The 13,826-nt window shown below is 41.7% G+C and overlaps 1 protein-coding gene across 1 annotated transcript in view; it reads left to right on the top strand.

The window, feature by feature from the left end:
- The window catches only part of cep89 (centrosomal protein 89), a 73,508-nt gene that overhangs the window by 53,597 nt on the left and 6,085 nt on the right, over positions 1 to 13,826 (top strand). The window lies entirely within an intron of this gene.

Below are 13,826 nucleotides of genomic sequence, written 5' to 3'. Positions count from 1 at the left end.
GATCAGGCCTGTGCTATGCTAACTTGTTCACAGTAAAGTACAACGTTAGCTGGAACCAAGTACACATATTGTCTGAATTTACCAGGTAGTTCAAATTCCTCGCTTTCTTTCTCCAAGCAATGTCCAGTTTTGTCCGTTTTTCATATAAATATGAAGTAGTAGTCCCACAGAGCTCTGGGTGCCCACTGACACTAACAACAACAGTGAAAACCAGAAACACACAATGGCCTGCTGCTGAGAAGTGTGAGTGAAGATAAATCAACGTTTAATCCCAAAAATCAAAGGAAAAAGTTAATTTAATAAACGCAGTTAACTCGGAGCTCCTCCTGGCGGTAAATGGCACAGTTGTAGCAACAGAATCCAGTCCGACTACAGGTGTTTATATGTCCAAAATCTCAGACGCTCTCTCCTCCACAGCTCCCCGTCACTCAGCAGCTGTCTGTCGGCCAGCTGCTGAGCCAGGTCCTCTATAAACAACAATCCGGCTTTTTTATGTAATTGTGCCACCCCAAACCCTCGCTGTGTGTTTGGTCTGAATACACAGTAAGGAATCAAAAAACAATGACGATGTCATGTGCTTCGTTCAGGTATTGGATTTTTGGAAATCTCATATATCATTATCTGTACTGGCCTTGACATATAGTAACAATTTGACTTTACACAACACAGTGCAACAAGTGAAAGTACACAACACACCACAACACAACATCACAGCAACAAACACAGCATATTACAACACATGACTTTTCTAAAGCAAGACAACTCCTTTGCTGCTGTGTATCTATGTACTCTCCACATTTTCTTTATTTGTACAGTGCAATTTCCGCTCTCATGCCAGACTTCAGGAGATAGATGATGACATGCACGTAAACCCCTGGATACAGCAAATCACACGGCTCCAATCTAAATTTCTCTCTCCACACTAAATCAGTTGACCCCCCCAGGGCCGTCCGTTTCTACCAGTCCTCTAATGCTCACTGTGTATTCCCATTCACAGATGTTAGATTGCTGGGGGGTGGAAAAACTGCATCTGCTCAACAGGGTTCGCATAAGTAGTGCCTGAAGCACTTTATTTGAGAATTACAGAGCAAGGCCTACTGTTGTGACAACCAACATAGGATGGGCAATAATTGGCTTGAGTAAATGCCATAGAGCCGGACTGAAAATTGTGTATATGTATGTATTATATTTATGTATATGTATACAGTGTATTTTTCTTGTACATACACATATATACACATATATAATTCTTTTGAGGCACCCCCATAGTCCCGCTCTCTCTAGGTTTTATATATATATACTTTTAAAAAAACTCAATGACCCGCCCACAGCACATCTGATTGGTTACACATTGCGAATAATAGCCTATCAACACTTTGCTCCAGTGAGTAGCGGAGCTGTGTGTTGAAGGGAAGGCAGCCGATATTACTGAAGGTGCAATAAACATCAAAATCTGATGATCTGTTTCTATGAGGACAAGCAGCGCAATGTGCCTGTTAGACCAGTGTGAACATTCCTGAAGTCACAGCTGCAGGGTTTTACTCAATGACACTCTTGAAAGTGACGGTTTTTAAATCGGTCGCTCTTCCCTTACCCACTCACTGTGCTTACTTTTCTTACACTGTGATGGTTAAACTTTGCAATCAATCCACAGTTCACCTGCGTGTCAAACCATGCAGAGGGAGGTGGGGGGGTATTTTCATGACCAAAAAAACGTTTCAAACCATCCTCCCTCTGTTTTCTCACAAATCGCACCCTGTAATATAGCCTATGGAGGATTTGTAAGTACAGCGCAGGTGGCTCAGTCTGAGAGAGAGGGAGGGGAGAGAGGGAGAGGTGTCTGAGTAGCCATTTCCTGTGAGCTAACTATTGATTTATAACATTTTAAATTTTAAATTAAATTAATAAAGTTTTCAATTCAGGTTTATTTTCACAAAATTTCACCAATTATTACACTATTACACACTACACTACTACTATTACACTACTACACCATTACATTTTTCCTGTCGCGCACCCCCTAGAGGCAGCTCACGTGCACGCATCACACTTCGCTGCATTAGGCTAATTGAATTGTCCTGGTGAGGGAAGTACTGTATGTAAAAAATAAAAATAAAAAATACTTGCAACTTCGGCCATTTCCCAAGTACATGTCTGTGGCACACACAGAATTGCTTGAAATGACAGGGCAGTCCCTTGGTTATAGGGAAAAGTGAGCCAACCATTGCCACTACTGATTTACAGGAAGAGATTATTTTAAGATATTCTTACTGCTACAGTGTGACACCTTTGAAAAACCTGACTGGTACGTGTTCCTGATACACTTCCGCTTTATTCACCTGTTAATATGTTTGTTTTTAGCTCGGCCTCTGGGCCTGCTGCCTGCTGCTATCAAATGAAAGCCAACTAATCATATAGCTAAAAGATCCTGTCCTGCTGTGCCCTGAGGACATCTTGATGACAAATCACACTTACTATCAGTGTGCGAACTATACCATAGCTTTTGGGGGAGCTCAGTTTTTTTTTTTCCCTGGAGGGGGGGGCAGACTGTGATTCCTACTGCTGAATCATTAATAGCTGCAAGCATTTAGGCCTGGAGCTGACTGTGAAAGTATCAGGCATGTTTGTCTTATTATAATAATAATAATAATTACTATATAATAATAGTTATCATTATTATTATCCTATGTAGCCATTTTGCTAAAATTACGCTTCACACAACAGATGCGGCTGTGTTTGCAACCTTTCTTTTCTCCGTGAGAGGGAGGTATTTAGAAAGTTGTGTGGCGCTGCTGAGAGCCCCCAGCTGCAGTAGTAGGCCTACATGGATCACGCGTAATATTCATCCAGCCAGAGGGAACGATCACGAACCGTTCACAGCGCGTCGGTCGTACTAGCGACAAAACACGTACCAGAGAGGGAGTGGGGACGGACCAGGGACAGGAGATTGCAGAGCAACTGGCCTGCTGTGGATCCATGATGATAGAGTAATTTAGAGATCAATGTCAATAAAGCATGCTTTCAATATTTTAGAGACCCCCCAAAATATCACAGATCATGCTTTTAGTGGACCTGGTGCCTTATTAAGGGGAGCTAAGCTCCCCCTGGCTCCCTCGTAGTTCGCACCCTGCATATTACCATACATACCTACTAATCTACCGGCTTTACGACACCACACCGTGTAACTGCACCAAGCATGCACCCTACCATGGACCTTGTAAGTCGTCAGGATGCATGTGACTGACCTTCAAATGATGGCAGCTAGAGTAGACTAGTTTACCAGCCACACAATAATGTGAAACTATCAGTGTAGTAGTTGGTGGTGAGTTCCTATCCTACTTGTGGTTTTGAGAAACCATGTTTTCCCTGTTCTCAGTTAGGGCTTTTGGAGTTGAGCAATCTACCCGGCTGAAGTGAAACTTCTCACCTCCACACAGAGAAAAAAAATATTTTTCTGCCCTCATTCTCTTTTCTCTCTGATCCACTGCTTTGTATTCTGCCCGTGCTACAGCAGCAGAGATGCTGATAGGCTGTGATTGCTGCCTGCCTGCTGAGTTACTTGTAGCCTCCAGAGATGCAGCATTGCCTGAGACTTCCAGGAGCTCAGGAGGGGTATGAGCAGTCAGATCCCCCCACCCCTTGAAAACAGTCCCCATACCCAGCCACAAAAACATAGAAAGATCTGCTACATAACAGCAGTGATCTTTATAAAGGTAGCGGACGTTTCTAGTGTACTTGCATTTTGCATAGTATATAGTTATAATTTGTTGTGGGATTGAATATTTTGTGGAGGACTCATTTTAATTAGTTGAATTTGATGGAATGGATTAAGAATTTTTATTCAGTTGAAAATAGTATATATAGTATATATAGGTTTGGAAAGTCAGAGGGAACTGTGCCAGCCTATTAAATTCAGGGAACGCTTGTGTTTGTTGAGAGATGTTTTCAGCTTAGTGAAACACTGATTCAGTTGCAATTATAAAGCCTAAATTCACTCGTGTCTTCCTTTCAAGCCTGTTTGATCTTGTGGTCTAATTCTCTCCTGTTTTGACATACTGGAAAATAAGCAGTGTAAATTGCTGACATTATTTCATGTTAATGGAGTACACACTTGAAACCTCATGCATACTTAATGCTAAATCCCATGAATGCAGATAAACACATTTTAGTAGTGCTTAATTATCCTTTGGTTTCCCATCAGGTTCAGCAGTGGTTCCAGGACTGCAGTCAGGTGGGTTCAAATGGTACAGATGACCTTGGCCCAAGGCCCAGGGGGGTCCCATGCAAAGGTCTATGTTTGACCCTTAAATGGGATCACGTACAACGCTTTACTTACTGTATTATATAATAATAATAAATTGAATTTGTATAGCGCTTTTCATGAACTCAAAGTCGCTTTGAGTTTTGTTATATCACTAACAAAACAATTTATATGTATTTACATTCATTTACGGTCGAAACACTTGGTCATTCCGAGGCGAGGTCAGTGCCGACAAAACGTAGCAAAACATTTTTTTCAACGGAAACAGTGGTTCTATTTTGTATAGGATTCGCCCTCTAAGGCTATCACTTTTGGGTTTGTCAGTGCCAAATCCGTACCGGCAGCAAGATCCGTTCTGCACATGCGCAAAAGTGGTTCTGTCAGTCAAAGAAGGTTACCACAAATCTGCCTATTTCAAAATGATCCAACTAAGCAGCTAGCAGGATTAGCTGTTTTTTTCCTTTGGGTAACGTAAGCTATTCACACTGTAATAAGCTACTGTGTGTGAGTTTTTGTAAAGCATTTTGCAAGGGCATAGGTTTGCATTTGTCTTAACATGTTGACGACGCATTTGTCCAAAAGAAGATATAAATAAAAATCTATATCTTTTAGACGATTCGGTGTAGCTTTTCACACTTAACGTTAAACAGTGTGCAGACGGTTTAACGTTAAGTTAAGACTTTGCTGGCTGTACGAATTGATCTTAGTAGAATTTAAGTTTATGTACTATGACAGTGTTTCCCAACCCTTTCCTGAAGAAAGTTACCCCCTGTCCTGCATGATTTAATCTCTTCAACACAGCTGATTGAAGCAGCTTCAGGTTTCATAACGAGTTGATAGTTTGAATCTATGAAGATTCTCAGTCATCCAGGTCATAGTTATCCAACGAAGGTTAAAGTCAAGGGCAACTGGACTTGGTTGAAGATACTGGAAAACGTTTCGTCCCTCATCCAAAGGACTTCTTCAGTTTTGACTGACTGGTGGCGTAGACCCCCTCCTCTGTTCAATGACGGCTTCTCCACCCTGGTGTAGATGGTTTCCTTGACACCTCTTTCAAACCATCCATCTTCTCTGTCTAAAATGTGCACCTGGTGGTCCTCAAACGAGTGTCCTCTGTCCTTCAGATGTAAGTAGACAGCAGAGTCTTGACCTGAGGAGTTGGCCCTTCTGTGTTGAGCCATGCGTTTGTGTAGTGGTTGTTTAGTCTCCCCAACATACAGGTCTGTGCATTCCTCACTGCATTGGACCGCATACACTAGATTGCTTTTCTTGTGTTTGGGTGTGCGGTCTTTGGGGTGTACCAGCATCTGTCTTAGTGTGTTCTTGGGTTTAAAAAACACAGGGATGTTGTGTTTGTTGAAAATCCTCTTGAGTTTCTCTGATACTCCAGACACGTATGGAATCACAATGTTGTTGCGTTTGACCTTCTTTTCCTCCCCTGTAGTTTTGTTCTTCTTGGATCTTGTGGCTGTCTTCACAAAGGTCCATTTAGGGTATCCACAGGCTGTAAGTGTCCCCTTCAGGTGGTTCTGTTCCTTCTCTCTGGCTTGGGCGCTTGTTGGTATGTTTTCCGCTCTGTGGTGCAGTGTTCTCATGACCCCTAGCTTGTGCTCCAGTGGGTGGTGGGAATCGAAGAGTAGGTATTGGTCTGTGTGTGGGTTTTCTGTAAACACCAATCTGCAGGCTCCTGTCCTCTTCAATGTGTACAGCGCAGTTCAGGAAGGCCAAACTGTTGTTGTGAACATCTTCTCGTGTGAACCTGATGTTACTGTCCACAGAGTTGATGCGTTCTGTGAAGGCTTGCACTTCCAGCAGGGTTCTAGATACGGTCCATAAGGAGGGTCTGAGCTCTTAATCATGCATCTCTGGGGGTCAGTAATTCATTTACCAACAACCATTATTTTTAATCACAAATGTACATTATATTAATAACATAAACACACTGAAATAAACACGTTTTCCAAACGAACTCTGCTGCGCACCGCATGAATGTCATTACGACATGAATAATAATAATTAAGATGATACCATAAAGGGCGGATTTGCGGTCTCTCCTTGAGCAGTTGTCTGGTTTATTTCAGGATTTTAAAACTTAAACTTTGTTGCAGTATCACACACATCTGGGGCAAGTAGTGGGCTGCTGTGTGTGAGAGAAAGTGTATGTATGTAAGTGTACATAACGAGCAATGAAGTCTCTGTCCAGGCTTCTGTTTATTTATCAATCCCCACCGGTAACGTCCGTTATACTAGACTCCCACGAAGCTCAAATTGTAGTCCAGTTTCCACAGTTGTCCATTTTTCCTATTAAATTCAGCTGATTGCTGTAAAATGCCATAGTATATTACTCTTCAAAGGTAAATTATGAATAAGAAGTGTGTGTGTGTATCCTTTAGGATGACTGGAAGAGTTACACTCTTAATCAACGACGATGTTTTTCTGTAAATGGATGTGGCTGTATGGACGGAATTAACGTCATATTTTGACAGAATAAATAAATAGTGCCTGTAAAAAAAGATACCGTTACTAGTTGAATGATTGAAGCGATATACAGTGGGCGTTGTTATATTGGCACATTAAGTGCTAAGTAGAATAGGCTCAAATCAATATGCTTAACTTATTTTACGGAATTAGCCTACTAGTTTCCCGTTACAATGTTGACTAAATAATTAAATATAAATCAATGACAAAAACCCTCTCCCTATGTCTACGTGATTAAACTTAAAATTTTTGTAGTTTTTGCGTGTATTTCCTGTCCTGACTGGCCAGACAGTGGAGGTCTGCAGTGGTAGTGACCTGACAGTGGAGGTTGGACCCACTTGGTAGGGTTAGCCGGTCGACATGCATACATACATACCCTGACGGTTAGGGTAAGGGTAAGATGTTTTGGGAAGCTGGCTGTCAATGCATTTTTTACTAACCTACCTAGCTAGCTACCGCTCTAGACAGGGTGTCTCATTCAGACGCACCCGGAGGTGTCTCATATGGATGGCAAAGGGTAACTTTTGCATCAAATAATATTTGATGCCCTGAGATGAGAACAGACCACGAGACATGAATAATTATGAACAGGCACATTTTCGGTAGCCTTCTTTGACACACAGGTCCACTTTTACCATGTGCTGATAGGGATCTGGCAGGCAGCACGGATATGGTACTTACAGGGTTTACCCCTACGCGCACCTGCGCGGCACTGAGAAAAGTGGTCTACGCCCACCTACAGTGTGGGCCTCTCCTACGTCCGCACCTTGTGTATATACAGTGAGATCTAGCCTTCGGCTGCTATTTATCATCAGCACTGAGCTGTCTAAAGAGCTAGAAGACTTACCAGCAGAAGAAAAAGAAGATTGATGTCTTCTATCTTGCTGGCCAGAATATGGCGAGACGCCGCTACATCCGTCCAGCTGTGTGGCATCTGCAACACGGGCTTCATCCTGCTAGGGACCTCCATCCTTGATGCGACGCATGACTCGGACCGAGCGCTACCCCCTGCTCACGCTGCCCGTTCTGTGCCCTCCTCTCCCCCGAGGACTGGCAGCGCCGGGCGGATAATTTTGCCATTCGAGACAAGGAGGTGTGGCGGCCCACCCACTTTCTGGACGAAGCCATCGGTAGGCTGTTGCCGGATGAGCTCTGCTCTTAGTGTTCTCGCTCTTAACCAGCTAGAGTGCAGTGGCTGGCTCACCTTGCCAGTAAGACCCAATGCACTCCAGAACTCCACCTCCGCCAACAACACAGCGCTGATCGCCTTCTCCTTCACTAAGCTGGTGGCTAACTCCACCACCATGATGGAGGAGGAGAAAGAAGAAATCAGCAAAGGGGCCAGCATGCAGCTCACCGAGTGTGCCACTTCAGCTGTCACCACTGCCCAGATGGCTGTCTGGCAGACGCAGGCCCATCGGATTCTGTGGCTTCAACAGTCTGTTATCCCTGACACCACCAGGAAGGAGCTGGTGAGCCCAGATGGGCTCTTCAGGCCTCATTTCCGGACCCTAGTGGACAACGCAAGGTCCGCAGCTCAGGAGAGCATTAGGCAGCATGTTGGCTGGACTCGGCCCCCTTCTTGTCCTCCCTGGCATGTTGAAGAGGAGGTGCTTTCACCCAGAAGAGTGGCGCCTCCACCCCGATCTGGTGGCCCAGATCTGGCTCTGGTTTGGCGTGGCAGAGGTGGATCTAGGTTTGGCTAGCTGGCTATAAGCTATATTATGTGCCTTTTGTTGAAACGTGTTCAACTTTTCATAAAATCGATGTGCTGATCAATTTCGCTTTTCGTCTACAGCCTGGATGGGGCCGGACATAAAAATGGTTTGACGTGCTACAGTAAACTTTCAAATGTTGAACTCCTCCTGCATGCATGGTTCTGATTATTGATGAGCATTAACAAATTAAGTAGGCCATTTTTCCTGCACAAGTATTTAATGACTGAAAACATGAAACTGCTGTTCTGTCCAACTGGAATTAATTTTATACATAAAATGACAATAGCCTACATATAGTAAAATTAAATAATTTATATACTATTAGATAAAAATTTAACTTTTTATCTAATGTTATAATATTACACTAATACACTCATTAAAACTAGTTTCTCCATGTTGTAGAAAGAGCCTCAGATTTCCACTGCACAGGATGCCAAGTGTGCCGGTATGTGCTCCTTCTAGCCTCCTGCTGAGAGTAACACGTTCCCCTCGTTCAGATTTACTAAAGTTATTGTACTGTTCAGTAGTCTTGTTTACTTTAGGTGTGGGTTGTTTGGGTGCTGCTGGTGTATTGTGAATCTGTATCTGGTTCAAAAACTACACAAGCACCAATCACAATGTCTCAAATTTTCAAAACATCTGTTTAAATTTTTTAAAAAGCTTTAACAAAATATTACATAACAAATGTATAATGTCGACTAGGGGCGAGTAACTCCACCAGCTGATGCGACACGGCATCTCACACTGTGAGTTGCGATAACTAACTGAAAGAATTTTGCAAAATAACCATCTTAAATCTGAGACTCAAACTTTATGTGGATTTGTGGTGAGATTTCTGCCTGATCAGAAGTGTTTTCAGTAAGTTTAGTTTTTCCACCTCCTCCTCTCACCCAGTACAGTTCCAAACAGTTCTGTCTGGTCTGAAACAGATTCGACCATATCGGCAGAACACTAACGCACGCTAATACACAGCAGAGTATAGTGCAGGTAGACTTTAGTTTAGTTAAACTTTACTTTAAATTTTCATATGATTATGTTAGTCTCATAATATTACAACTCTTATAGAGATTTAAAGATTTTAAATGTGCAGAAAGTTTTGAAGCATGAGCAGAAAACCTGCTGAAATACAAGAGTTAATAAAGTCCAGGAGTTTAAATAAAATGAATTAATTTCTCATTGAGGTGAAAAGGTGCCATGCACATTTAAAGGTTAAAGGTTGGTTTCTCAAACAAAGACACAAAGAGGAGGGAAGACTAAATCATACATGTGTTTTGACTCAGCAGGGGTGATATTACATGAAAAAAATATTTTAATATACATTTAATGTGTATTAAAATATTAATACTAACAACCTTGTGTTATATAATGACAAATTAACAACCTTGTAAAAGTTGATCTACAGGAGAAACATAAAAGCAATACAGAATGCCTGAGAGCTTTACTGCATTATATTATATTGTCACCTGCCACCTGAATTTTGTGTTTCCCTTCATATCAATGAAGATTAATAACACTCACAAGTTCCCATGTTGCAACCGCAAGACCTACAGTAAGTTAGGTCATAGGATACAGCAGCAAATATGGTTACAATATCATGAGCTATACGTAAACCACTGTTTATATTATTCTTATTTCAGCTGACACAGCCATACTCTATACAGTATTTCAGTTCTGCACACAATTTGACCAATACTTTGATTAATGAAGCTATCAAGATTGAAATTGATAGATGAAGTACATTTATTATTTCACTCATAATTTAAATTTCATCAATGTGTGATTTTACTTTTCTCTAATCACTCGTTTTTTCATTCCTTGTCTTGTTTTTTAAATTTAAAATGAGAAACATAACTGTCACAGTATATTGTGAAAGATTAAAAAATTAAAAAAACTAACTTGACCTTTTGTACTTTATAATCATATTGAGTAATTGAATATATATGTGAGCATGAGCTAGATGAGTCTATAACACTGAATTTGGAAATGGTCGTTAGGGACTCCATCTGTGTCACTATAATGGTGCTTTCAGACCAAAAACGAAGCGAGCGTTCAGAGTGGTGAGTTTACATACAAAGTCAATGCAAAGACGCGTAGAGCCGCGATTTCCTGTCGGGCGGCGCAAAGTGACGCGAAGGGGGTGGTGCTGGCGACGCAAAGGCAATGCGAAGGAATTCGCGTGATTTAAATATTTTCAACTCAAGCGAAGAAGTTGAATGACGCTGAGTCGCGATAGCCTATCACTGTTGAGACTGTCCGAATGACAGACTCGTTCTCGTTCTCGTTAAAATGAACTTGATGAATGAATGAATCTTTTTTTGAGTCCTTCAATCAGTTCTGTTTGCTGTGCTGCCTGCTTACCACAGCCCTGTAGCCGAGCTGTCACGTGATCAATGAACGACTCAAACAGACCCACAGTTGAGAGTCATGAACTAATCAATTCTGTTTCCTGTGCTGACGGAACCCATGCAGCTGCCGTGTGACGAGTGAACGTAAGAGTCCAAGATCCTTCACACATGCGTGAAAATTAACGAATCACACACTGAGACAACCCGTTCCTCCCGAGTCATACACACGATTAGGTCTTATGAACGAAACGTGCTTTGAACGACACAACACTAGTGGAGAGGACCTGGCATAGCGGGGGATTGAAATCTGCAGTCCGGCTGAGAGCTGCTAAACTTGGGGGAGAGGAGCAGGGAGCAGTGCTGCAACCATTGGAGAAATAAACACCCGTAGTCAGTCGGATTCTGCTCTGACAACTACGCCGTTTACTCGCGGGAGGAGCTCGGAGTTAACTGGAGTTAGCTTTTTACTTTAGTTTTGGGGATTTCAACATTGATTTATCTTCACTGGAGCTTCTCAGTAGCTAGCTTCCATGCACATCCGGTTCCAGTGTTGTTGTTAGCGTCGTTAGCTCTGTCGGACTACGACTTCATATTTATATAAAAACCGGACAAAGCTGGACATTACTTGGAGAAAAGAAAGCCAGGAGGTTGAACTACCTTGTGAGTTCAGAAAACATGTGTCTGTATCTTTATTCCAGTTATCATTGTACTTTACTGTGACCAAGTTACCATAGTATAGCCCTGATCGATCCAAACTCCATTCAGAAAACAAACATTTTAGAAGTTGTTGTCCTGCTGTCTTGCTGGCAGACCAGACAAAGCATGAATTCATGTGTTTAACAAATCTGCATCATGTTGTAGTTATTTCGGCATCAGTTTAATCCGTTTATTGCTATTTAATCACAGCAAAATGTTTACTTTGGGTTCATTCAGTTGTAGTAATGGCGAGTTGTGTTTATTCACCATATCGCGTTAAAAGCGCCTTCTTGCGTTGTGTGTGAACACTTGCAGCGAATGTACTCACGCCAGGAAAGCGAGGAAAATTTGCGGTTGGTCTGAATGCGGCATATAAGGCTAATGGCCAAGAGCTTTTTTGAAATTGTCCCTGTTTGTATTGGAGGGTGGGTGGGTGGTTGAAGGTTGTGCCCGGAGTTGGTGTTGATGAGTGGCCCAATTTGGAAAAGTTGTCCCCCTGTCCATAATTCCTAATGGCTGGTCTAAGTGGTTCTATTAGTCTATTGCATCCAGCAGAGCAGAGAGGATCATGGCTAATTCTCTGTTCCTCTTGGGTTGCTTGTTTCTTGATGGCTTTGATCATAGGTTGGAAGAAAGGCACGTGCTGTATCCCTCGTGGGGGGTCATGTAGTGACCAAGTCTTGCACTTCCTTGTATTGCATCAGTAGTCACAAGAAAATATCAGTAGTCACAAGAAAAGTACTAAAAAGGCGCATTAAAATGACAGTCATGAGTGGGGAATATACGGCTACCTTTGCAGAAAGTAGCTACTATGTTGTCTGAACCTGTTTCTCACAGGCCTCTATTAAAGGTTTATTTCGTGGTATAAAGCAAGTAGAGGGTGAAGTCTGAAATGAAGCACACTTGGAGTACTTTGTTCAAAGCAGCACTCAGCTCACATAGATCATACATAATCAGTTTGTACAGCTGCAACCAGCACCAAGATACCACTTGTTCTATTGAAATCTACCACAGTGGACAGGCTTATTGTTAATAGTGGAACAATATAAATAACCTTGTAATTCTATTCAATAAAAACATGTTTTTTTTTCATAAAACATGGATGTTGAGGAAGGAGTTGTTCTGTTGCAGAGCGATAACCCAAATCCTGAAATGGCCGCAGCTTACTGAAGCTACAATTTGTAATGGGCTTATATCTGCAATATTTACCTTTTGTATTCTGTTTGAGTAGCTTCATAGGAAGCAATAATGAGTGGGGTTGCCATGGGTAAAGCATGTGCACTTGCTGCTTGGGGTTGGGGGTAATTATCAGACGGTGTATTTTGTGAGGGTCTTTACTTAAGGACAAGTATTTTTAATTTTATTTTTTGAGCCATCACTCAAAGAAACATCATTAATTCCTTCTTTAATAAAAATGAAAGCATTTTCTCGTTTTATCCACATAGTCATGTCAGTGTTCTTAAAGGAGACCTGGACAATGTTGGATGTTCGTGTTAAACATGGCCAAAGCTTCAAATAATGAGGTTAAAGTATTTAAAAGAAATCCCTGTGAGCCAAAACCTCAGATTTCTTGAAAATTAGATGATACATCTCAAGGGGATTATCCTGTACAACACATTTTATACTAATGTGGAATTGACCATGATCACCATCTTAGGAATGGCAGAAATTTTTATGGCAATCCATCCAGTAGAGATATTTCACTGCAAACCACAAATGTCCATGTCATGGTGGCGCTAGAGGAAAAGTCAGTGGATCACCACAGTCATTAGAATATGTTGTATGGTAACCATGAATGTCTCCACAAAATGTCATGGCAAACCATCTGAAAGATCTAGATATTGTCCTGGTTAAATGAAAACTTTGGCTTTGACTTTGCTGTTGGCACTAAATGAAAAGTCAAGGGATCACCAAAGTCATTAGGATTTATCCTCATTGTGTCTCTTATGTCTCGTAATTTTAAGATATTTCAGTCCAAACAAAGTATCGATTGACTAGATATTGCCATCCCTACAGTCATGTCACTAGCACAGCAAAAGATATTTCTACAAAGACTAATGACAGTACCATCATCCTCAGCTCAATATGTGTTTTGTGCTAATGAGCTAATATTAGCATGCTGACCTGCTAAACTAAGATGGTAAAAATGGTAAACCTGCTAAACATCAGCATGTTAGCACTGTCATTGTCAGCCAGGCTGCCAGCATGGCTGTAGACTCTCAAGTCTTTAGTACTTCCCCGACCCCTATGCGTCATACATGGTGGTTTTCTGTATACGTGTCGAATCTTGTTAACTGAGTCATTTTTGTTCATTATTCACTCATGTAT

The sequence above is a fragment of the Micropterus salmoides genome, unplaced genomic scaffold (genome assembly GCF_014851395.1).
Source record: "Micropterus salmoides isolate LMB-PRFRI ecotype aquatic unplaced genomic scaffold, ASM1485139v1 Ms_hic_scaffold_6, whole genome shotgun sequence".
Lineage (NCBI taxonomy): Eukaryota > Metazoa > Chordata > Actinopteri > Centrarchiformes > Centrarchidae > Micropterus > Micropterus salmoides.
This window is presented reverse-complemented; position numbering and strand designations above follow the sequence as displayed.